The following is a 22,110-nucleotide window of genomic DNA, read 5'->3' as shown; positions in this document are numbered from 1 at the left end:
CGAATGATTACTAGATGTGCAAACATTTCTTGGGTTAAATTGCTCCAATGCCTATCGAATATCAATTACCGTGCCGCTGTGGCGCAATGGACTAGCGCGTTGGACTTCTAATTCAAAGGTTGTGGGTTCGACTCCTATCAGCGGTGATTTTTGCTAGTTTCTTACCAATGCTATTTAACAAAAGTGCTGCACAAACAAACCGTATTCAATGTGTTTAATCAAAACCAAATTCATTTAATGGGACGCCAAGATTAATAACGCAGAACAAAGTAGATTTTAATGGAATTTCCGTAGTCATTTAAGGCATTCCATATGCTGATTCACTAGAAGTTTTTTTTATTTGCAGTAAATACTTTCTAGTAGCTACTCTCTCTGCGCACGGGCACTTGATCAAAGAAAAAGCAAAACAAAATAGGTCATCAACTTAATATTGACAAAGTACTTAGATATTTACTCTACATATTGTTTTGGTTTACTGCACTCGACTGTTAACATATTCATCATGTTAACGAATGATTACTAGATATGCAAACATTTTCTTGGGTTGAATTGCTCCAATGCCTATCAAATATCAATAACCGTGCCGCTGTGGCGCAATGGACTAGCGCGCTGGACTTCTAATTCAAAGGTTCTTGGTCCGACTCCCATCAGCGGTGATTTTTGCTAGTTTCTTACCAATGCCATTTAACAAAGGTGCTGCGCAAACAAACCGTTTTCAATGTGTTTAATCAAAACCAAATTCATTTAATGGGACGCCAAGATTAATAACGCAGAACAAAGTAGATTTTAATGGAATTTCCGTAGTCATTTAAGGCATTCCATATGCTGATTCACTCGAAGTTTTTTTTGTTTGCAGTAATTAATTTCTAGTAGCTACTCTCTCTGCGCAAGGGCACTTGATCAAAGAAAAAGCAAAACAAAATAGGTCATCAATTTAATATTGACAAAGTATTTAGATATTTACTCTACATATTGTTTTGACTTACTGCACTCGACTGTTAACATATTCATCATGTTAACGAATGATTACTAGATGTGCAAATATTTTCTTGGGTTGAATTGCTCCAATGCCTATCAAATATCAATAACCGTGCCGCTGTGGCGCAATGGACTAGCGCGCTGGACATCTTATTCAAAGGTTGTCGGTTCGACTCCCATCAGCGGTGATTTTTGCTAGTTTCTTACCAATGCTATTTAACAAAGGTGCTGCGCAAACAAACCGAATTCAATGCGTTTAATCAAAACCAAGTTCATTTAATGGGACGCCAAGATTAATAACGCCGAACAAAGTAGAATTTAATGGAATTTCCGTAGTCATTTAAGGCATTTCATATGCTGATTCACTAAAAGATTTTTTTGCAGCAATTACTTTCTACAAACCACTCTCTCTGCACAAGAACACTTGATCAAAGAAAAAGCAAAGCCAAATAGGTCATCAATTAAATGTTGAAAAAGCATTTAGACTTATACTCAACATGTTGTTTTGGCTTACTGCACTTGACTGTTAACATATCCATCATGTTACCGAATGATTACTAGATGTGTAACCATTTTCTTGGGTTAAATCGCTGCAATGCCTATCATATTTATATAGCCGTGCCGCTGTGGGGAAATGGACTAGCGTGTTATACTTCTAATTCCAAGGTTGTGCGTTCGACTCCCATCAGCCGTGATTTTTGCTAGTTTCTTACCAATGCTATTTAACAAAGGTGCTGCGCAAACAAACCGAATTCAATGCGTTTAATCAAAACCAAATTCATTTAATGGGACGCCAAGATTAATAACGCAGAACAAAGTAGATTTTAATGGAATTTCCGTAGTCATTTAAGGCATTCCATATGCTGATTCACTCGAAGTTTTTTTTGTTTGCAGTAATTAATTTCTAGTAGCTACTCTCTCTGCGCAAGGGCACTTGATCAAAGAAAAAGCAAAACAAAATAGGTCATCAATTTAATATTGACAAAGTATTTAGATATTTACTCTACATATTGTTTTGACTTACTGCACTCGACTGTTAACATATTCATCATGTTAACGAATGATTACTAGATGTGCAAATATTTTCTTGGGTTGAATTGCTCCAATGCCTATCAAATATCAATAACCGTGCCGCTGTGGCGCAATGGACTAGCGCGCTGGACATCTTATTCAAAGGTTGTCGGTTCGACTCCCATCAGCGGTGATTTTTGCTAGTTTCTTACCAATGCTATTTAACAAAGGTGCTGCGCAAACAAACCGAATTCAATGCGTTTAATCAAAACCAAGTTCATTTAATGGGACGCCAAGATTAATAACGCCGAACAAAGTAGAATTTAATGGAATTTCCGTAGTCATTTAAGGCATTTCATATGCTGATTCACTAAAAGATTTTTTTGCAGCAATTACTTTCTAAAAACCACTCTCTCTGCACAAGAACACTTGATCAAAGAAAAAGCAAAGCCAAATAGGTCATCAATTAAATGTTGAAAAAGCATTTAGACTTATACTCAACATGTTGTTTTGGCTTACTGCACTTGACTGTTAACATATCCATCATGTTACCGAATGATTACTAGATGTGTAACCATTTTCTTGGGTTAAATCGCTGCATTGCCTATCATATTTATATAGCCGTGCCGCTGTGGGGAAATGGACTAGCGTGTTATACTTCTAATTCCAAGGTTGTGCGTTCGACTCCCATCAGCCGTGATTTTTGCTAGTTTCTTACCAATGCTATTTAACAAAGGTGCTGCGCAAACAAACCGAATTCAATGCGTTTAATCAAAACCAAGTTCATTTAATGGGACGCCAAGATTAATAACGCCGAACAAAGTAGAATTTAATGGAATTTCCGTAGTCATTTAAGGCATTTCATATGCTGATTCACTAAAAGATTTTTTTGCAGCAATTACTTTCTACTAACCACTCTCTCTGCACAAGAACACTTGATCAAAGAAAAAGCAAAGCCAAATAGGTCATCAATTAAATATTGAAAAAGCATTTAGACTTTTACTCAACATGTTGTTTTGGCTTACTGCACTCGACTGTTAACATATCCATCATGTTACCGAATGATTACTAGATCTGTAACCATTTTCTTGGGTTAAATCGCTGCAATGCCTATCATATTTATATAGCCGTGCCGATGTGGGGCAATGGACTAGCGCGTTGGACTTCTAATTCCAAGGTTGTGCGTTCGACTCCCATCAGCGGTGATTTTTGCTAGTTTCTTACCAATGCTATTTAACAAAGGTGCTGCGCAAACAAACCGAATTCAATGTGTTTAATCAAAACCAAGTTCATTTAATGGGACGCCAAGATTAATAACGCCGAACAAAAGAGAATTTAATGGAATTTCCGTAGTCATTTAAGGCATTCCATATGCTGATTCACTAAAAGATTTTTTTGCAGTAATTACATTCTACTAACCACTCTCTCTGCACAAGAACACTTGATCAAAGAAAAAGCAAAGCCAAATAGGTCATCAATCTATGATTGACAAAGCATTTAGATTTTTACTCTACATATTGTTTTGGCTTGCTGCACTCGACTGTTAACATATCCATCCTGTTAACGAATGATTACTAGATGTGCAAACATTTTGTTGGGTTAAATTGCTCCAATGCCTATCAAATATCAGTAACCGTGCCGCTGTGGAGCAATGGACTAGCGCGTTGGACTTCTAATTCAAAGATTGTGGGTTCGACTACCATCAGCGGTGATTTTTGCTAGTTTCTTACCAACGCTATTTAACAAAGGTGATGCGCAAAAAAACTGTATTCAATGTGTTTAATCAAAACCAAATTCATTTAATGGGAAGCCAAGATTAATAACGCAGAACAAAGTAGATTTTAATGGAATTTCCGTAGTCATTTAAGGCATTCCATATGCTGATTCACTAAAAGTTTTTTTTATTTGCAGTAATTACTTTCTAGTAGCTACTCTCTCTGCGCAAGGGCACTTGATCAAAGAAAAAGCAAAACAAAATAGGTCATCAATTTAATATTGACAAAGTATTTAGATATTTACTCTACATATTGTTTTGGTTTACTGCACTCGACTGTTAACATATTCATCATGTTAACGAATGATTACTAGATGTGCAAACATTTTCTTGGGTTGAATTGCTCCAATGCCTATCAAATATCAATAACCGTGCCTCTGTGGCGCAAAGGACTAGCGCGCTGGACTTCTAATTCAAAGGTTGTTGGTCCAACTCCCATCAGCGGTGATTTTTGCTAGTTTCTTACCAATGCCATTTAACAAAGGTGCTGCGCAAACAAACCGTATTCAATGTGTTTAATCAAAACCAAGTCCATTTAATGGGACGCCAAGATTAATAACGCAGAACAAAGTAGAATTTAATGGAATTTCCGTAGTCATTTAAGGCATTCCATATGCTGATTCACTAGAAGTTTTTTACATTTGCAGTAATTACTTTCTAGTAGCTACTCTCTCTGAGCAAGGGCACTTGATCAAAGAAAAAGCAAAACAAAATAGGTCATCAATTTAATATTGACAAAGTATTTAGATATTTACTCTACATATTGTTTTGGCTTACTGCACTCGACTGCTAACATATTCATCATGTTAACGAATGATTACTAGATGTGCAAGCATTTTCTTGGGTTAAATTGCTCCAATGCCTATCAAATATCAATAACCGTGCCGCTGTGGCGCAATGGACTAGCGCGTTGGACTTCTAATTCAAAGGTTGTGGGTTCGACTCCCATCTGCGGTGATTTTTGCTAGTTTCTTACCAATGCTATTTAACAAAGGTGCTGCGCAAACAAACCGTATTCAATGTGTTTAATCAAAACCAAATTCATTTAATGGGACGCCAAGATTAATAACGCAGAACAAAGTAGATTATAATGGAATTTCCGTAGTCATTTAAGGCATTTCATATGCTGATTCACTAAAAGATTTTTTTGCAGCAATTACTTTCTACTAACCACTCTCTCTGCACAAGAACACTTGATCAAAGAAAAAGCAAAGCCAAATAGGTCATCAATTAAATATTGACAAAGCATTTAGATTTTTACTGTACACATTGTTTTGGCTTGCTGCACTCGACTGTTAACATATCCATCCTGTTAACGAATGATTACTAGATGTGCAAACATTTTGTTGGGTTAAATTGCTCCAATGCCTATCAAATATCAGTAACCGTGCCGCTGTGGAGCAATGGACTAGCGCGTTGGACTTCTAATTCAAAGATTGTGGGTTCGACTCCTATCAGCGGTGATTTTTGCTAGTTTCTTACCAACGCTATTTAACAAAGGTGATGCGCAAAGAAACTGTATTCAATGTGTTTAATCAAAACCAAATTCATTTAATGGGAAGCCAAGATTAATAACGCAGAACAAAGTAGATTTTAATGGAATTTCCGTAGTCATTTAAGGCATTCCATATGCTGATTCACTAAAAGTTTTTTTTATTTGCAGTAATTACTTTCTAGTAGCTACTCTCTCTGCGCAAGGGCACTTGATCAAAGAAAAAGCAAAACAAAATAGGTCATCAATTTAATATTGACAAAGTATTTAGATATTTACTCTACATATTGTTTTGGTTTACTGCACTCGACTGTTAACATATTCATCATGTTAACGAATGATTACTAGATGTGCAAACATTTTCTTGGGTTGAATTGATCCAATGCCTATCAAATATCAATAACCGTGCCGCTGTGGCGCAAAGGACTAGCGCGCTGGACTTCTAATTCAAAGGTTGTTGGTCCGACTCCCATCAGCGGTGATTTTTGCTAGTTTCTTACCAATGCCATTTAACAAAGTTGCTGCGCAAACAAACCGTATTCAATGTGTTTAATCAAAACCAAATTCATTTAATGGGACGCCAAAATTAACAAAGCAGAACAAAGTAGAAATTAATGGAATTTCCGTAGTCACACAAGGCATTCCATATGCTGATTCACTAGAAGTTTTTCTTATTTGCAGTAATTACTTTCTAGTAGCTACTCTCTCTGCGCAATGTCACTTGATCAAAGAAGAAGCAAAACAAAATAGGTCATCAATTTAATATTGACAAAGTATTTAGATATTTACTCTACATATTGTTTTGGCTTACTGCACTCGACTGTTAACATATTCATCATGTTAACGAATGATTACTAGATGTGCAAACATTTTCTTGGGTTATGCCTATCAAATATCAATAACCGTGCCGCTGCGGCGCTAAGGACTAGCGCGTTGGACATCTAATTTAAAGGTTGTGGGTTCGACTCCCATCAGCGGTGATTTTTTCTAATTTCTTACCAATGCTATTTAACAAAGGTGCTGCACAAACAAACCGTATTCAATGTGTTTAATCAAAACCAAGTCCATTTAATGGGACGCCAAGATTAATAACGCAGAACAAAGTAGAATTTAATGGAATTTCCGTAGTCATTTAAGGCATTCCATATGCTGATTCACTAGAAGTTTTTTTTTATTTGCAGTAATTACTTTCTAGTAGTTACTCTCTCTGCGCAAGGCACTTGATCAAAGAAAAAGCAAAACAAAATAGGTCATCAATTTAATATTGACAAAGTATTTAGATATTTACTCTACATATTGTTTTGGCTTACTGCACTCGACTGTTAACATATTCATCATGTTAACGAATGATTACTAGATGTGCAAGCATTTTCTTGGGTTAAATTGCTCCAATGCCTATCAAATATCAATAACCGTGCCGCTGTGGCGCAATGGACTAGCGCGTTGGACTTCTAATTCAAAGGTTGTGGTTTCGACTCCCATCAGCGGTGATTTTTGCTAGTTTCTTACCAATGCTATTTAACAAAGGTGCTGCGCAAACAAACCGAATTCAATGTGTTTAATCAAAACCAAGTTCATTTAATGGGACGCCAAGATTAATAACGCCGAACAAAAGAGAATTTAATGGAATTTCCGTAGTCATTTAAGGCATTCCATATGCTGATTCACTAAAAGATTTTTTTGCAGTAATTACTTTCTACTAACCACTCTCTCTGCACAAGAACACTTAATCAAAGAAAAAGCAAAGCCGAATAGGTCATCAATCTATTATTGACAAAGCATTTAGATTTTTACTCTATACATTGTTTTGGCTTGCTGCACTCGACTGTTAACATATCCATCCTGTTAACGAATGATTACTAGATGTGCAAACATTTTGTTGGGTTAAATTGCTCCAATGCCTATCAAATATCAGTAACCGTGCCGCTGTGGCGAAATGGACTAGCGCGTTGGACTTCTAATTCAAAGGTTGTGGGTTCGACTCCCATCAGCGGTGATTTATGCTAGATTTTTACCCTTGCTATTGCACAGAGATGCTTAGCAAACAAACGTGTTCAATGCGTTAAATCCAAACCAATTTCATTTAATGGGAAGCCAAGAGTAATAACGCAGAACATAATAGAAATTAATGGAACATCCGTAGTCATTTAAGGCATTCCATATGCTGATTCACTAGAGGTTTTTTTCATTTGCAGTAATTACTTTCTAGTAGCTACTCTCTCTGCGCAAGGCACTTGATCAAAGAAAAAGAAAAACAAAATAGCTCATCAATTTAATATTGACAAAGTATTTAGATATTTACTCTACATATTGTTTTGGCTTACTGCACTCGACTGTTAACATATTCATCATGTTAACGAATGATTACTAGATGTGCAAACATTTTCTTGGGTTAAATTCCTCCAATGCCTATCAAATATCAATAACCGTGCCGCTGTGGCGCAATGGACTAACGCGTTGGACTTCTAATTCAAAGGTTGTGGGTTCGACTCCCATCTGCGGTGATTTTTGCTAGTTTCTTACCGATGCTATTTAACAAAGGTGCTGCGCAAACAAACCGTATTCAATGTGTTTAATCAAAACCAAATTCATTTAATGGGACGCCAAGATTAATAACGCAGAACAAAGTAGATTTTAATGGAATTTCCGTAGTCATTTAAGGCATTTCATATGCTGATTCACTAGAAGTTTTTTTTATTTGCAGTAATTACTTTCTAGTAGCTACTCTCTCTGCGCAAGGGCACTTCATCAAAGAAGAAGCAAAACAAAATAGGTCATCCATTTAATATTGACAAAGTATTTAGATATTTACTCTACATAGTGTTTTGGCTTACTGCACTCGACTGTTAACATATTCATCATGTTAACGAATGATTACTAGATGTGTAACCATTTTCTTCTGTTTTAATCGCTGCAATGCCTATCATATTTATATAGCCGTGCCACTGTGGCGCAATGGACTAGCGCGTTGGACTTCTAATTCAAAGGTTGTGGGATCGACTCCCATCAGCGGTGATTTTTGCTAGGTTCTTACCAATGCTATTTAACAAAGGTGCTGCGCAAACAAACCGAATTCAATGCGTTTCATCAAAACCAAGTTCATTTAATGGGACGCCAAGATTAATAACGCCTAACAAAGTAGAATTTAATGGAATTTCCGTAGTCATTTAAGGCATTTCATATGCTGATTCACTAAAAGATTTTTTTGCAGCAATTACTTTCTACTAACCACTCTCTCTGCACAAGAACACTTGATCAAAGAAAAAGCAAAGCCAAATAGGTCATCAATTTAATATTGACAAAGCATTTAGATATTTACTCCACATATTGTTTTGGCTTACTGCACTCGACTGTTAACATATTCATCATGTTAACGAATGATTACTAGATGTGTAACCATTTTCTTTTGTTTTAATCGCTGCAATGCCTATCATATTTATATAGCCGTGCCACTGTGGCGCAATGGACTAGCGCGTTGGACTTCTAATTCAAAGGTTGTGGGTTCGACTCCCATCAGCGGTGATTTTTGCTAGGTTCTTACCAATGCTATTTAACAAAGGTGCTGCGCAAACAAACCGAATTCAATGCGTTTCATCAAAACCAAGTTCATTTAATGGGACGCCAAGATTAATAACGCCGAACAAAGTAGAATTTAATGGAATTTCCGTAGTCATTTAAATCATTTCATATGCTGATTCACTAAAAGATTTTTTTGCAGCAATTACTTTCTACTAACCACTCTCTCTGCACAAGAACACTTGATCAAAGAAAAAGCAAAGCCAAATAGGTCATCAATTTAATATTGACAAAGCATTTAGATATTTACTCCACATATTGTTTTGGCTTACTGCACTCGACTGTTAACATATTCATCATGTTAACGAATGATTACTAGATGTGCAAACATTTTCTTGGGTTAAATCGCTGCGATGCCTATCATATTGATATAGGCGTGCCGCTGTGGTGCAATGGACTAACGCGTTGGACTTCTAATTCAAAGGTTGTGGGTTCGACGCCCATCAGCGGTGATTTTTGCTAGTTTCTTACCAATGCTATTTAACAAAGGTGCTGCGCAAACAAACCAAATTCAATGCGTTTAATCAAAACCAAGTTCATTTAATGGGACGCCAAGATTAATAACGCCGAACAAAGTAGAATTTAATGGAATTTCCGTAGTCATTTAAGGCATTTCATATGCTGATTCACTAAAAGATTTTTTTGCAGCAATTACTTTCTACTAACCACTCTCTCTGCACAAGAACACTTGATCAAAGAAAAAGCAAAGCCAAATAGGTCATCAATTTAATATTGACAAAGCATTTAGACTTTTACTTAACATATTGTTTTGGCTTACTGCACTCGACTGTTAACATATCCATCATGTTACCGAATGATTACTAGATGTGTAACCATTTTCTTGGGTTAAATCGCTGCAATGCCTATCATATTTATATAGCCGTACCGCTGTGGCGCAATTGACTAGCGCGTTGGACTTCTAATTCAAAGGTTGTGGGTTCGACTCCCATCAGCGGTGATTTATGCTAGATTTTTACCCTTGCTATTGCACAGAGATGCTTAGCAAACAAACGTGTTCAATGCGTTAAATCCAAACCAAATTCATACAATGGGAAGCCAAGAGTAATAACACAGAACATAATAGAAATTTTTGGAACATCCATAGTCATGTAAGGCATTTGATATGCTGATTCACTAAAAGATTTTTTTGCAGCAATTACTTTCTACTAACCACTCTATCTGCACAAGAACACTTGATCAAAGAAAAAGCAAAACAAAATGTGTCATCAATTTAATATTGACAAAGTATTTAGATATTTACTCCACATATTGTTTTGGCTTACTGCACTCGACTGTTAACATATTCATCATGTTAACGAAAGATTACTACATGTGAAAACATTTTCTTGGGTTAAATCGCTGCAATGCCTATCATATTTATAAGGCGTGCCGCTGTGGTGCAATGGACTAACGCGTTGGACTTCTAATTCAAAGGTTGTGGGTTCGACTCCCATCAGCGGTGATTTTTGCTAGTTTCTTACCAATGCTATTTAACAAAGGTGCTGCGCAAACAAACCGAATTCAATGTGTTTAATCAAAACCAAGTTCATTTAATGGGACGCCAAGATTAATAACGCCGAACAAAGTAGAATTTAATGGAATTTCCGTAGTCATTTAAGGCATTACATATGCTGATTCACTAGAAGTTTTTTTTATTTGCAGTAATTACTTTCTAGTAGCTACTCTCTCTGCGCAAAATCACTTGATCAAAGAAGAAGCAAAACAAAATAGGTCATCAATTTAATATTGACTAAGTATTTAGATATTTACTCTATATATTGTTTTGGCTTACTGCACTCGACTGTTAACATATTCATCATGTTAACGAATGATTACTAGATGTGCAAACATTTTCTTGGGTTAAATTGCTCCAATGCCTATCATATTTATATAGCCGTGCCACTGTGACGCAATGGACTAGCGCGTTGGACTTCTAATTCAAAGGTTGTGGGTTCGACTCCCGTCAGCGGTGATTTTTGCTAGTTTCTTACCAATGCTATTTAACAAAGGTGCTGCGCAAACAAACCGAATTCAATGTGTTTAATCAAAACCAAGTTCATTTAATGGGACGCCAAGATTAATAACGCCGAACAAAAGAGAATTTAATGGAATTTCCGTAGTCATTTAAGGCATTCCATATGCTGATTCACTAAAAGATTTTTTTGCAGTAATTACTTTCTACTAACCACTCTCTCTGCACAAGAACACTTGATCAAAGAAAAAGCAAAGCCAAATAGGTCATCAATCTATTATTGACAAAGCATTTAGATTTTTACTCTACATATTGTTTTGGCTTGCTGCACTCGACTGTTAACATATCCATCCTGTTAACGAATGATTACTAGATGTGCAAACATTTTGTTGGGTTAAATTGCTCCAATGCCTATCAAATATCAGCAACCGTGCCGCTGTGGCGCAATGGACTAGCGCGTTGGACTTCTAATTCAAAGGTTGTGGGTTCGACTCCCATCAGCTGTGATTTATGCTAGATTTTTACCCTTGCTATTGCACAGAGATGCTTAGCAAACAAACGTGTTCAATGCGTTAAATCCAAACCAATTTCATTTAATGGGAAGCCAAGAGTAATAACGCAGAACAAAATAGAAATTAATGGAACATCCGTAGTCATGTAAGGCAATCGATATGCTGATTCACTAAAAGATTTTTTTGCAGCAATTACTTTCTACTAGCCACTCTCTCTGCACAAGAACACTTGATCAAAGAAAAAGCAAAGCCAAATAGGTCATCAATTAAATATTGACAAAGCATTTAGACTTTTACTCAACATATTGTTTTGGCTTACTGCACTCGACTGTTAACATATCCATCATGTTACCGAATGGTTACTAGATGTGTAACCATTTTCTTTGGTTAAATCGCTGCAATGCCTATCATATTTATATAGCCGTGCCGTTGTGGTGCAATGGACTAGCGCGTTGGACTTCTAATTCAAAGGTTGTGGGTTCGACTCCCATCAGAGTTGATTTTTGCTAGTTTCTTACCAATGCTATTTAACAAAGGTGCTGCGCAAACAAACCGAATTCAATGTGTTTAATCAAAACCAAGTTCATTTAATGGGACGCCAAGATTAATAACGCCGAACAAAGTAGAATTTAATGGAATTTCCGTAGTCATTTAAGGCATTCCATATGCTGATTCCCAAAAGGTGTTTTTGCAGCAATTACTTTCTACTAACCCAATCTCTCTGCACAAGAACACTTGATCAAAGAAAAAGCGAAGCCAAATAGGTCATCAATTAAATATTGACAAAGCATTTAGACTCTTACTCAACATGTTGTTTTGGCTTGCTGCACTCGACTGTTAACATATCCATCATGTTACCGAATGATTACTAGATGTGTAACCATTTTCTTAGGTTAAATCGCTGCAATGCCTATCATGTTTATATAGCCGTGCCGCTGTGGCGCAATGGACTAGCGCGTTGGACTTCTAATTCAAAGGTTGTGGGTTCGCCTCCCATCAGCGGTGATTTTTGCTAGTTTCTTACCAATGCTATTTAACAAAGGTGCTGCGCAAACAAACCGAATTCAATGTGGTTAATCAAAACCAAGTTCATTCAATGGGATGCCAAGATTAATAACGCCGAACAAAATAGAATTTAATGGAATTTCCGTAGTCATTTAAGGCATTCCATATGCTGATTCACTAAAAGATTTTTTTGCCGCAATTACTTTCTACTAACCACTCTCTCTGCACAAGAACACTTGATCAAAGAAAAAGCAAAGCCAAATAGGTCATCAATCTATTATTGACAAAGCATTTAGATTTTTACTAAGCATATTGTTTTGGCTTGCTGCACTCGACTTTTAACATATCCATCCTGTTAACGAATGATTACTAGATGTGCAAACATTTTGTTGGGTTAAATTGCTCCAATGCCTATCAAAGATCAGTAACCGTGCCGCTGTGGCGCAATGGACTAGCGCGTTGGACTTCTAATTCAAAGGTTGTGGGTTCGACTCCCATCAGCGGTGATTTATGCTAGATTTTTACCCTTGCTATTGCACAGAGATGCTTAGCAAACAAACGTGTTCAATGCGTTAAATCCAAACCAAATTCATACAATGGGAAGCCAAGAGTAATAACGCAGAACATAATAGAAATTATTGGAACATCCGTAGTCATGTAAGGCATTTGATATGCTGATTCACTAAAAGATTTTTTTGCAGCAATTACTTTCTACTAACCACTCTCTCTGCACAAGAACACTTGATCAAAGAAAAAGCAAAACAAAATGTGTCATCAATTTAATATTGACAAAGTATTTAGATATTTACTCTACATATTGTTTTGGCTTACTGCACTCGACTGTTAACATATTCATCATGTTAACGAAAGATTACTAGATGTGCAAACATTTTCTTGGGTTAAATTGCTCCAATGCCTATCAAATATCAATAACCGTGCCGCTGTGGCGCAATGGACTAGCGCGTTGGACTTCTAATTCAAAGGTTGTGGGTTCGACTCCCATCAGCGGTGATTTTTGCTAATTTCTTACCAATGCTATTTAACAAAGGTGCTGCGCAAACAAACCGTATTCAATGTGTTTAATCAAAACCAAGTCCATTTACTGGGACGCCAAGATTAATAACGCAGAACAAAGTAGAATTTAATGGAATTTCCGTAGTCATTTAAGGCATTCCATATGCTGATTAACTAGAAGTTTTTTTCATTTGCAGTAATTACTTTCTAGTAGCTACTCTCTCTGCGCAAGGCACTTGATCAAAGAAAAAGCAAAACAAAATAGGTCATCAATTTAATATTGACAAAGTATTTAGATATTTACTCTACATATTGTTTTGGCTTACTGCACTCGACTGTTAACATATTCATCATGTTAACGAATGATTACTAGATGTGCAAACAATTCTTGGGTTAAATTGCTCCAATGCCTATCGAATATCAATTACCGTGCCGCTGTGGCGCAATGGACTAGCGCGTTGGACTTCTAATTCAAAGGTTGTGGGTTCGACTCCTATCAGCGGTGATTTTTGCTAGTTTCTTACCAATGCTATTTAACAAAAGCGCTGCGCAAACAAACCGTATTCAATGTGTTTAATCAAAACCAAATTCATTTAATGGGACGCCAAGATTAATAACGCAGAACAAAGTAGATTTTAATGGAATTTCCGTAGTCATTTAAGGCATTCCATATGCTGATTCACTAGAAGTTTTTTTTATTTGCAGTAAATACTTTCTAGTAGCTACTCTCTCTGCGCAAGGGCACTTGATCAAAGAAAAAGCAAAACAAAATAGGTCATCAACTTAATATTGACAAAGTACTTAGATATTTACTCTACATATTGTTTTGGTTTACTGCACTCGACTGTTAACATATTCATCATGTTAACGAATGATTACTAGATATGCAAACATTTTCTTGGGTTGAATTGCTCCAATGCCTATCAAATATCAATAACCGTGCCGCTGTGGCGCAATGGACTAGCGCGCTGGACTTCTAATTCAAAGGTTCTTGGTCCGACTCCCATCAGCGGTGATTTTTGCTAGTTTCTTACCAATGCCATTTAACAAAGGTGCTGCGCAAACAAACCGTTTTCAATGTGTTTAATCAAAACCAAATTCATTTAATGGGACGCCAAGATTAATAACGCAGAACAAAGTAGATTTTAATGGAATTTCCGTAGTCATTTAAGGCATTCCATATGCTGATTCACTCGAAGTTTTTTTTGTTTGCAGTAATTAATTTCTAGTAGCTACTCTCTCTGCGCAAGGGCACTTGATCAAAGAAAAAGCAAAACAAAATAGGTCATCAATTTAATATTGACAAAGTATTTAGATATTTACTCTACATATTGTTTTGACTTACTGCACTCGACTGTTAACATATTCATCATGTTAACGAATGATTACTAGATGTGCAAACATTTTCTTGGGTTGAATTACTCCAATGCCTATCAAATATCAATAACCGTGCCGCTGTGGCGCAATGGACTAGCGCGCTGGACATCTTATTCAAAGGTTGGCGGTTCGACTCCCATCAGCGGTGATTTTTGCTAGTTTCTTACCAATGCTATTTAACAAAGGTGCTGCGCAAACAAACCGAATTCAATGCGTTTAATCAAAACCAAGTTCATTTAATGGGACGCCAAGATTAATAACGCCGAACAAAGTAGAATTTAATGGAATTTCCGTAGTCATTTAAGGCATTTCATATGCTGATTCACTAAAAGATTTTTTTGTAGCAATTACTTTCTACAAACCACTCTCTCTGCACAAGAACACTTGATCAAAGAAAAAGCAAAGCCAAATAGGTCATCAATTAAATGTTGAAAAAGCATTTAGACTTATACTCAACATGTTGTTTTGGCTTACTGCACTTGACTGTTAACATATCCATCATGTTACCGAATGATTACTAGATGTGTAACCATTTTCTTGGGTTAAATCGCTGCAATGCCTATCATATTTTTATAGCCGTGCCGCTGTGGGGAAATGGACTAGCGTGTTATACTTCTAATTCCAAGGTTGTGGGTTCGACTCCCATCAGCCGTGATTTTTGCTAGTTTCTTACCAATGCTATTTAACAAAGGTGCTGCGCAAACAAACCGAATTCAATGCGTTTAATCAAAACCAAGTTCATTTAATGGGACGCCAAGATTAATAACGCCGAACAAAGTAGAATTTAATGGAATTTCCGTAGTCATTTAAGGCATTTCATATGCTGATTCACTAAAAGATTTTTTTGCAGCAATTACTTTCTACTAACCACTCTCTCTGCACAAGAACACTTGATCAAAGAAAAAGCAAAGCCAAATAGGTCATCAATTAAATATTGAAAAAGCATTTAGACTTTTGCTCAACATGTTGTTTTGGCTTACTGCACTCGACTGTTAACATATCCATCATGTTACCGAATGATTACTAGATCTGTAACCATTTTCTTGGGTTAAATCGCTGCAATGCCTATCATATTTATATAGCCGTGCCGCTGTGGGGCAATGGACTAGCGCGTTGGACTTCTAATTCCAAGGTTGTGCGTTCGACTCCCATCAGCGGTGATTTTTGCTAGTTTCTTACCAATGCTATTTAACAAAGGTGCTGCGCAAACAAACCGAATTCAATGTGTTTAATCAAAACCAAGTTCATTTAATGGGACGCCAAGATTAATAACGCCGAACAAAAGAGAATTTAATGGAATTTCCGTAGTCATTTAAGGCATTCCATATGGTGATTCACTAAAATATTTTTTTGCAGTAATTACATTCTACTAACCACTCTCTCTGCACAAGAACACTTGATCAAAGAAAAAGCAAACCCAAATAGGTCATCAATCTATGATTGACAAAGCATTTAGATTTTTACTCTACATATTGTTTTGGCTTGCTGCACTCGACTGTTAACATATCCATCCTGTTAACGAATGATTACTAGATGTGCAAACATTTTGTTGGGTTAAATTGCTCCAATGCCTATCAAATATCAGTAACCGTGCCGCTGTGGAGCAATGGACTAGCGCGTTGGACTTCTAATTCAAAGATTGTGGGTTCGACTCCCATCAGCGGTGATTTTTGCTAGTTTCTTACCAACGCTATTTAACAAAGGTGATGCGCAAAAAAACTGTATTCAATGTATTTAATCAAAACCAAATTCATTTAATGGGAAGCCAAGATTAATAACGCAGAACAAAGTAGATTTTAATGGAATTTCCGTAGTCATTTAAGGCATTCCATATGCTGATTCACTAAAAGTTTTTTTTATTTGCAGTAATTACTTTCTAGTAGCTACTCTCTCTGCGCAAGGGCACTTGATCAAAGAAAAAGCAAATCAAAATAGGTCATCAATTTAATATTGACAAAGTATTTAGATATTTACTCTACATATTGTTTTGGTTTACTGCACTCGACTGTTAACATATTCATCATGTTAACGAATGATTACTAGATGTGCAAACATTTTCTTGGGTTGAATTGCTCCAATGCCTATCAAATATCAATAACCGTGCCGCTGTGGCGCAAAGGACTAGCGCGCTGGACTTCTAATTCAAAGGTTGTTGGTCCGACTCCCATCAGCGGTGATTTTTGCTAGTTTCTTACCAATGCCATTTAACAAAGGTGCTGCGCAAACAAACCGTATTCAATGTGTTTAATCAAAACCAAGTCCATTTAATGGGACGCCAAGATTAATAACGCAGAACAAAGTAGATTTTAATGGAATTTCCGTAGTCATTTAAGGCATTTCATATGCTGATTCACTAAAACATTTTTTTGCAGCAATTACTTTCTACTAACCACTCTCTCTGCACAAGAACACTTGATCAAAGAAAAAGCAAAGCCAAATAGGTCATCAATTAAATATTGACAAAGCATTTAGATTTTTACTGTACACATTGTTTTGGCTTGCTGCACTCGACTGTTAACATATCCATCCTGTTAACGAATGATTACTAGATGTGCAAACATTTTGTTGGGTTAAATTGCTCCAATGCCTATCAAATATCAGTAACCGTGCCGCTGTGGAGCAATGGACTAGCGCGTTGGACTTCTAATTCAAAGATTGTGGGTTCGACTCCTATCAGCGGTGATTTTTGCTAGTTTCTTACCAACGCTATTTAACAAAGGTGATGCGCAAAGAAACTGTATTCAATGTGTTTAATCAAAACCAAATTCATTTAATGGGACGCCAAGATTAATAACGCAGAACAAAGTAGATTTTAATGGAATTTCCGTAGTCATTTAAGGCATTCCATATGCTGATTCACTAGAAGTTTTTTTTATTTGCAGTAAATACTTTCTAGTAGCTACTCTCTCTGCGCAAGGGCACTTGATCAAAGAAAAAGCAAAACAAAATAGGTCATCAACTTAATATTGACAAAGTACTTAGATATTTACTCTACATATTGTTTTGGTTTACTGCACTCGACTGTTAACATATTCATCATGTTAACGAATGATTACTAGATATGCAAACATTTTCTTGGGTTGAATTGCTCCAATGCCTATCAAATATCAATAACCGTGCCGCTGTGGCGCAATGGACTAGCGCGCTGGACTTCTAATTCAAAGGTTCTTGGTCCGATTCCCATCAGCGGTGATTTTTGCTAGTTTCTTACCAATGCCATTTAACAAAGGTGCTGCGCAAACAAACCGTTTTCAATGTGTTTAATCAAAACCAAATTCATTTAATGGGACGCCAAGATTAATAACGCAGAACAAAGTAGATTTTAATGGAATTTCCGTAGTCATTTAAGGCATTCCATATGCTGATTCACTCGAAGTTTTTTTTGTTTGCAGTAATTAATTTCTAGTAGCTACTCTCTCTGCGCAAGGGCACTTGATCAAAGAAAAAGCAAAACAAAATAGGTCATCAATTTAATATTGACAAAGTATTTAGATATTTACTCTACATATTGTTTTGACTTACTGCACTCGACTGTTAACATATTCATCATGTTAACGAATGATTACTAGATGTGCAAACATTTTCTTGGGTTGAATTACTCCAATGCCTATCAAATATCAATAACCGTGCCGCTGTGGCGCAATGGACTAGCGCGCTGGACATCTTATTCAAAGGTTGGCGGTTCGACTCCCATCAGCGGTGATTTTTGCTAGTTTCTTACCAATGCTATTTAACAAAGGTGCTGCGCAAACAAACCGAATTCAATGCGTTTAATCAAAACCAAGTTCATTTAATGGGACGCCAAGATTAATAACGCCGAACAAAGTAGAATTTAATGGAATTTCCGTAGTCATTTAAGGCATTTCATATGCTGATTCACTAAAAGATTTTTTTGCAGCAATTACTTTCTACAAACCACTCTCTCTGCACAAGAACACTTGATCAAAGAAAAAGCAAAGCCAAATAGGTCATCAATTAAATGTTGAAAAAGCATTTAGACTTATACTCAACATGTTGTTTTGGCTTACTGCACTTGACTGTTAACATATCCATCATGTTACCGAATGATTACTAGATGTGTAACCATTTTCTTGGGTTAAATCGCTGCAATGCCTATCATATTTTTATAGCCGTGCCGCTGTGGGGAAATGGACTAGCGTGTTATACTTCTAATTCCAAGGTTGTGGGTTCGACTCCCATCAGCCGTGATTTTTGCTAGTTTCTTACCAATGCTATTTAACAAAGGTGCTGCGCAAACAAACCGAATTCAATGCGTTTAATCAAAACCAAGTTCATTTAATGGGACGCCAAGATTAATAACGCCGAACAAAGTAGAATTTAATGGAATTTCCGTAGTCATTTAAGGCATTTCATATGCTGATTCACTAAAAGATTTTTTTGCAGCAATTACTTTCTACTAACCACTCTCTCTGCACAAGAACACTTGATCAAAGAAAAAGCAAAGACAAATAGGTCATCAATTAAATATTGAAAAAGCATTTAGACTTTTGCTCAACATGTTGTTTTGGCTTACTGCACTCGACTGTTAACATATCCATCATGTTACCGAATGATTACTAGATCTGTAACCATTTTCTTGGGTTAAATCGCTGCAATGCCTATCATATTTATATAGCCGTGCCGCTGTGGGGCAATGGACTAGCGCGTTGGACTTCTAATTCCAAGGTTGTGCGTTCGACTCCCATCAGCGGTGATTTTTGCTAGTTTCTTACCAATGCTATTTAACAAAGGTGCTGCGCAAACAAACCGAATTCAATGTGTTTAATCAAAACCAAGTTCATTTAATGGGACGCCAAGATTAATAACGCCGAACAAAAGAGAATTTAATGGAATTTCCGTAGTCATTTAAGGCATTCCATATGGTGATTCACTAAAATATTTTTTTGCAGTAATTACATTCTACTAACCACTCTCTCTGCACAAGAACACTTGATCAAAGAAAAAGCAAACCCAAATAGGTCATCAATCTATGATTGACAAAGCATTTAGATTTTTACTCTACATATTGTTTTGGCTTGCTGCACTCGACTGTTAACATATCCATCCTGTTAACGAATGATTACTAGATGTGCAATCATTTTGTTGGGTTAAATTGCTCCAATGCCTATCAAATATCAGTAACCGTGCCGCTGTGGAGCAATGGACTAGCGCGTTGGACTTCTAATTCAAAGATTGTGGGTTCGACTCCCATCAGCGGTGATTTTTGCTAGTTTCTTACCAACGCTATTTAACAAAGGTGATGCGCAAAAAAACTGTATTCAATGTATTTAATCAAAACCAAATTCATTTAATGGGAAGCCAAGATTAATAACGCAGAACAAAGTAGATTTTAATGGAATTTCCGTAGTCATTTAAGGCATTCCATATGCTGATTCACTAAAAGTTTTTTTTATTTGCAGTAATTACTTTCTAGTAGCTACTCTCTCTGCGCAAGGGCACTTGATCAAAGAAAAAGCAAATCAAAATAGGTCATCAATTTAATATTGACAAAGTATTTAGATATTTACTCTACATATTGTTTTGGTTTACTGCACTCGACTGTTAACATATTCATCATGTTAACGAATGATTACTAGATGTGCAAACATTTTCTTGGGTTGAATTGCTCCAATGCCTATCAAATATCAATAACCGTGCCGCTGTGGCGCAAAGGACTAGCGCGCTGGACTTCTAATTCAAAGGTTGTTGGTCCGACTCCTATCAGCGGTGATTTTTGCTAGTTTCTTACCAATGCCATTTAACAAAGGTGCTGCGCAAACAAACCGTATTCAATGTGTTTAATCAAAACCAAGTCCATTTAATGGGACGCCAAGATTAATAACGCAGAACAAAGTAGATTTTAATGGAATTTCCGTAGTCATTTAAGGCATTTCATATGCTGATTCACTAAAACATTTTTTTGCAGCAATTACTTTCTACTAACCACTCTCTCTGCACAAGAACACTTGATCAAAGAAAAAGCAAAGCCAAATAGGTCATCAATTAAATATTGACAAAGCATTTAGATTTTTACTGTACACATTGTTTTGGCTTGCTGCACTCGACTGTTAACATATCCATCCTGTTAACGAATGATTACTAGATGTGCAAACATTTTGTTGGGTTAAATTGCTCCAATGCCTATCAAATATCAGTAACCGTGCCGCTGTGGAGCAATGGACTAGCGCGTTGGACTTCTAATTCAAAGATTGTGGGTTCGACTCCTATCAGCGGTGATTTTTGCTAGTTTCTTACCAACGCTATTTAACAAAGGTGATGCGCAAAGAAACTGTATTCAATGTGTTTAATCAAAACCAAATTCATTTAATGGGAAGCCAAGATTAATAACGCAGAACAAAGTAGATTTTAATGGAATTTCCGTAGTCATTTAAGGCATTCCATATGCTGATTCACTAAAAGTTTTTTTTATTTGCAGTAATTACTTTCTAGTAGCTACTCTCTCTGCGCAAGGGCACTTGATCAAAGAAAAAGCAAAACAAAATAGGTCATCAATTTAATATTGACAAAGTATTTAGATATTTACTCTACATATTGTTTTGGTTTACTGCACTCGACTGTTAACATATTCATCATGTTAACGAATGATTACTAGATGTGCAAACATTTTCTTGGGTTGAATTGATCCAATGCCTATCAAATATCAATAACCGTGCCGCTGTGGCGCAAAGGACTAGCGCGCTGGACTTCTAATTCAAAGGTTGTTGGTCCGACTCCCATCAGCGGTGATTTTTGCTAGTTTCTTACCAATGCCATTTAACAAAGTTGCTGCGCAAACAAACCGTATTCAATGTGTTTAATCAAAACCAAATTCATTTAATGGGACGCCAAAATTAACAAAGCAGAACAAAGTAGAAATTAATGGAATTTCCGTAGTCACACAAGGCATTCCATATGCTGATTCACTAGAAGTTTTTCTTATTTGCAGTAATTACTTTCTAGTAGCTACTCTCTCTGCGCAAGGGCACTTGATCAAAGAAAAAGCAAAACAAAATAGGTCATCAATTTAATATTGACAAAGTATTTAGATATTTACTCTACATATTGTTTTGGTTTACTGCACTCGACTGTTAACATATTCATCATGTTAACGAATGATTACTAGATGTGCAAACATTTTCTTGGGTTGAATTGCTCCAATGCCTATCAAATATCAATAACCGTGCCGCTGTGGCGCAAAGGACTAGCGCGCTGGACTTCTAATTCAAAGGTTGTTGGTCCGACTCCCATCAGCGGTGATTTTTGCTAGTTTCTTACCAATGCCATTTAACAAAGGTGCTGCGCAAACAAACCGTATTCAATGTGTTTAATCAAAACCAAGTCCATTTAATGGGACGCCAAAATTAATAACGCAGAACAAAGTAGATTTTAATGGAATTTC

The 22,110-nt window shown here is 36.5% G+C and overlaps 17 non-coding genes across 17 annotated transcripts; all 17 read left to right on the top strand.

Moving 5' to 3' along the window:
- The first annotated feature begins 72 nt into the window (after positions 1-72).
- Trnar-ucu (transfer RNA arginine (anticodon UCU)) lies at positions 73-146 on the top strand. The gene has a single exon. It is a non-coding gene; the product is annotated as a tRNA-Arg (tRNA).
- Positions 147-4,646: 4,500 nt separating this feature from the next.
- Positions 4,647-4,720, top strand: Trnar-ucu (transfer RNA arginine (anticodon UCU)). Its single transcript has one exon. It is a non-coding gene; the product is annotated as a tRNA-Arg (tRNA).
- A 1,951-nt stretch (positions 4,721-6,671) lies between these two features.
- Positions 6,672-6,745, top strand: Trnar-ucu (transfer RNA arginine (anticodon UCU)). The gene has a single exon. It is a non-coding gene; the product is annotated as a tRNA-Arg (tRNA).
- A 432-nt stretch (positions 6,746-7,177) lies between these two features.
- Trnar-ucu (transfer RNA arginine (anticodon UCU)) lies at positions 7,178-7,251 on the top strand. The gene has a single exon. It is a non-coding gene; the product is annotated as a tRNA-Arg (tRNA).
- Positions 7,252-7,685: 434 nt separating this feature from the next.
- Positions 7,686-7,759, top strand: Trnar-ucu (transfer RNA arginine (anticodon UCU)). Its single transcript has one exon. It is a non-coding gene; the product is annotated as a tRNA-Arg (tRNA).
- Positions 7,760-8,196: 437 nt separating this feature from the next.
- Trnar-ucu (transfer RNA arginine (anticodon UCU)) lies at positions 8,197-8,270 on the top strand. The gene has a single exon. It is a non-coding gene; the product is annotated as a tRNA-Arg (tRNA).
- Positions 8,271-8,703: 433 nt separating this feature from the next.
- Trnar-ucu (transfer RNA arginine (anticodon UCU)) lies at positions 8,704-8,777 on the top strand. Its single transcript has one exon. It is a non-coding gene; the product is annotated as a tRNA-Arg (tRNA).
- Positions 8,778-9,209: 432 nt separating this feature from the next.
- Positions 9,210-9,283, top strand: Trnar-ucu (transfer RNA arginine (anticodon UCU)). Its single transcript has one exon. It is a non-coding gene; the product is annotated as a tRNA-Arg (tRNA).
- A 432-nt stretch (positions 9,284-9,715) lies between these two features.
- Trnar-ucu (transfer RNA arginine (anticodon UCU)) lies at positions 9,716-9,789 on the top strand. Its single transcript has one exon. It is a non-coding gene; the product is annotated as a tRNA-Arg (tRNA).
- Positions 9,790-10,219: 430 nt separating this feature from the next.
- Positions 10,220-10,293, top strand: Trnar-ucu (transfer RNA arginine (anticodon UCU)). Its single transcript has one exon. It is a non-coding gene; the product is annotated as a tRNA-Arg (tRNA).
- Positions 10,294-11,235: 942 nt separating this feature from the next.
- On the top strand, positions 11,236-11,309 carry Trnar-ucu (transfer RNA arginine (anticodon UCU)). Its single transcript has one exon. It is a non-coding gene; the product is annotated as a tRNA-Arg (tRNA).
- Positions 11,310-12,246: 937 nt separating this feature from the next.
- On the top strand, positions 12,247-12,320 carry Trnar-ucu (transfer RNA arginine (anticodon UCU)). The gene has a single exon. It is a non-coding gene; the product is annotated as a tRNA-Arg (tRNA).
- Positions 12,321-12,752: 432 nt separating this feature from the next.
- Trnar-ucu (transfer RNA arginine (anticodon UCU)) lies at positions 12,753-12,826 on the top strand. Its single transcript has one exon. It is a non-coding gene; the product is annotated as a tRNA-Arg (tRNA).
- A 431-nt stretch (positions 12,827-13,257) lies between these two features.
- On the top strand, positions 13,258-13,331 carry Trnar-ucu (transfer RNA arginine (anticodon UCU)). The gene has a single exon. It is a non-coding gene; the product is annotated as a tRNA-Arg (tRNA).
- Positions 13,332-13,765: 434 nt separating this feature from the next.
- Trnar-ucu (transfer RNA arginine (anticodon UCU)) lies at positions 13,766-13,839 on the top strand. Its single transcript has one exon. It is a non-coding gene; the product is annotated as a tRNA-Arg (tRNA).
- A 2,464-nt stretch (positions 13,840-16,303) lies between these two features.
- Trnar-ucu (transfer RNA arginine (anticodon UCU)) lies at positions 16,304-16,377 on the top strand. Its single transcript has one exon. It is a non-coding gene; the product is annotated as a tRNA-Arg (tRNA).
- A 3,480-nt stretch (positions 16,378-19,857) lies between these two features.
- Trnar-ucu (transfer RNA arginine (anticodon UCU)) lies at positions 19,858-19,931 on the top strand. The gene has a single exon. It is a non-coding gene; the product is annotated as a tRNA-Arg (tRNA).
- Positions 19,932-22,110: the final 2,179 nt, after the last annotated feature.

The sequence above is a fragment of the Hydractinia symbiolongicarpus genome, chromosome 14 (assembly GCF_029227915.1).
Source record: "Hydractinia symbiolongicarpus strain clone_291-10 chromosome 14, HSymV2.1, whole genome shotgun sequence".
NCBI lineage: Eukaryota > Metazoa > Cnidaria > Hydrozoa > Anthoathecata > Hydractiniidae > Hydractinia > Hydractinia symbiolongicarpus.
Note: the sequence above shows the minus strand (reverse complement) of the source record. Positions and strands in the feature narration are given on the sequence as shown.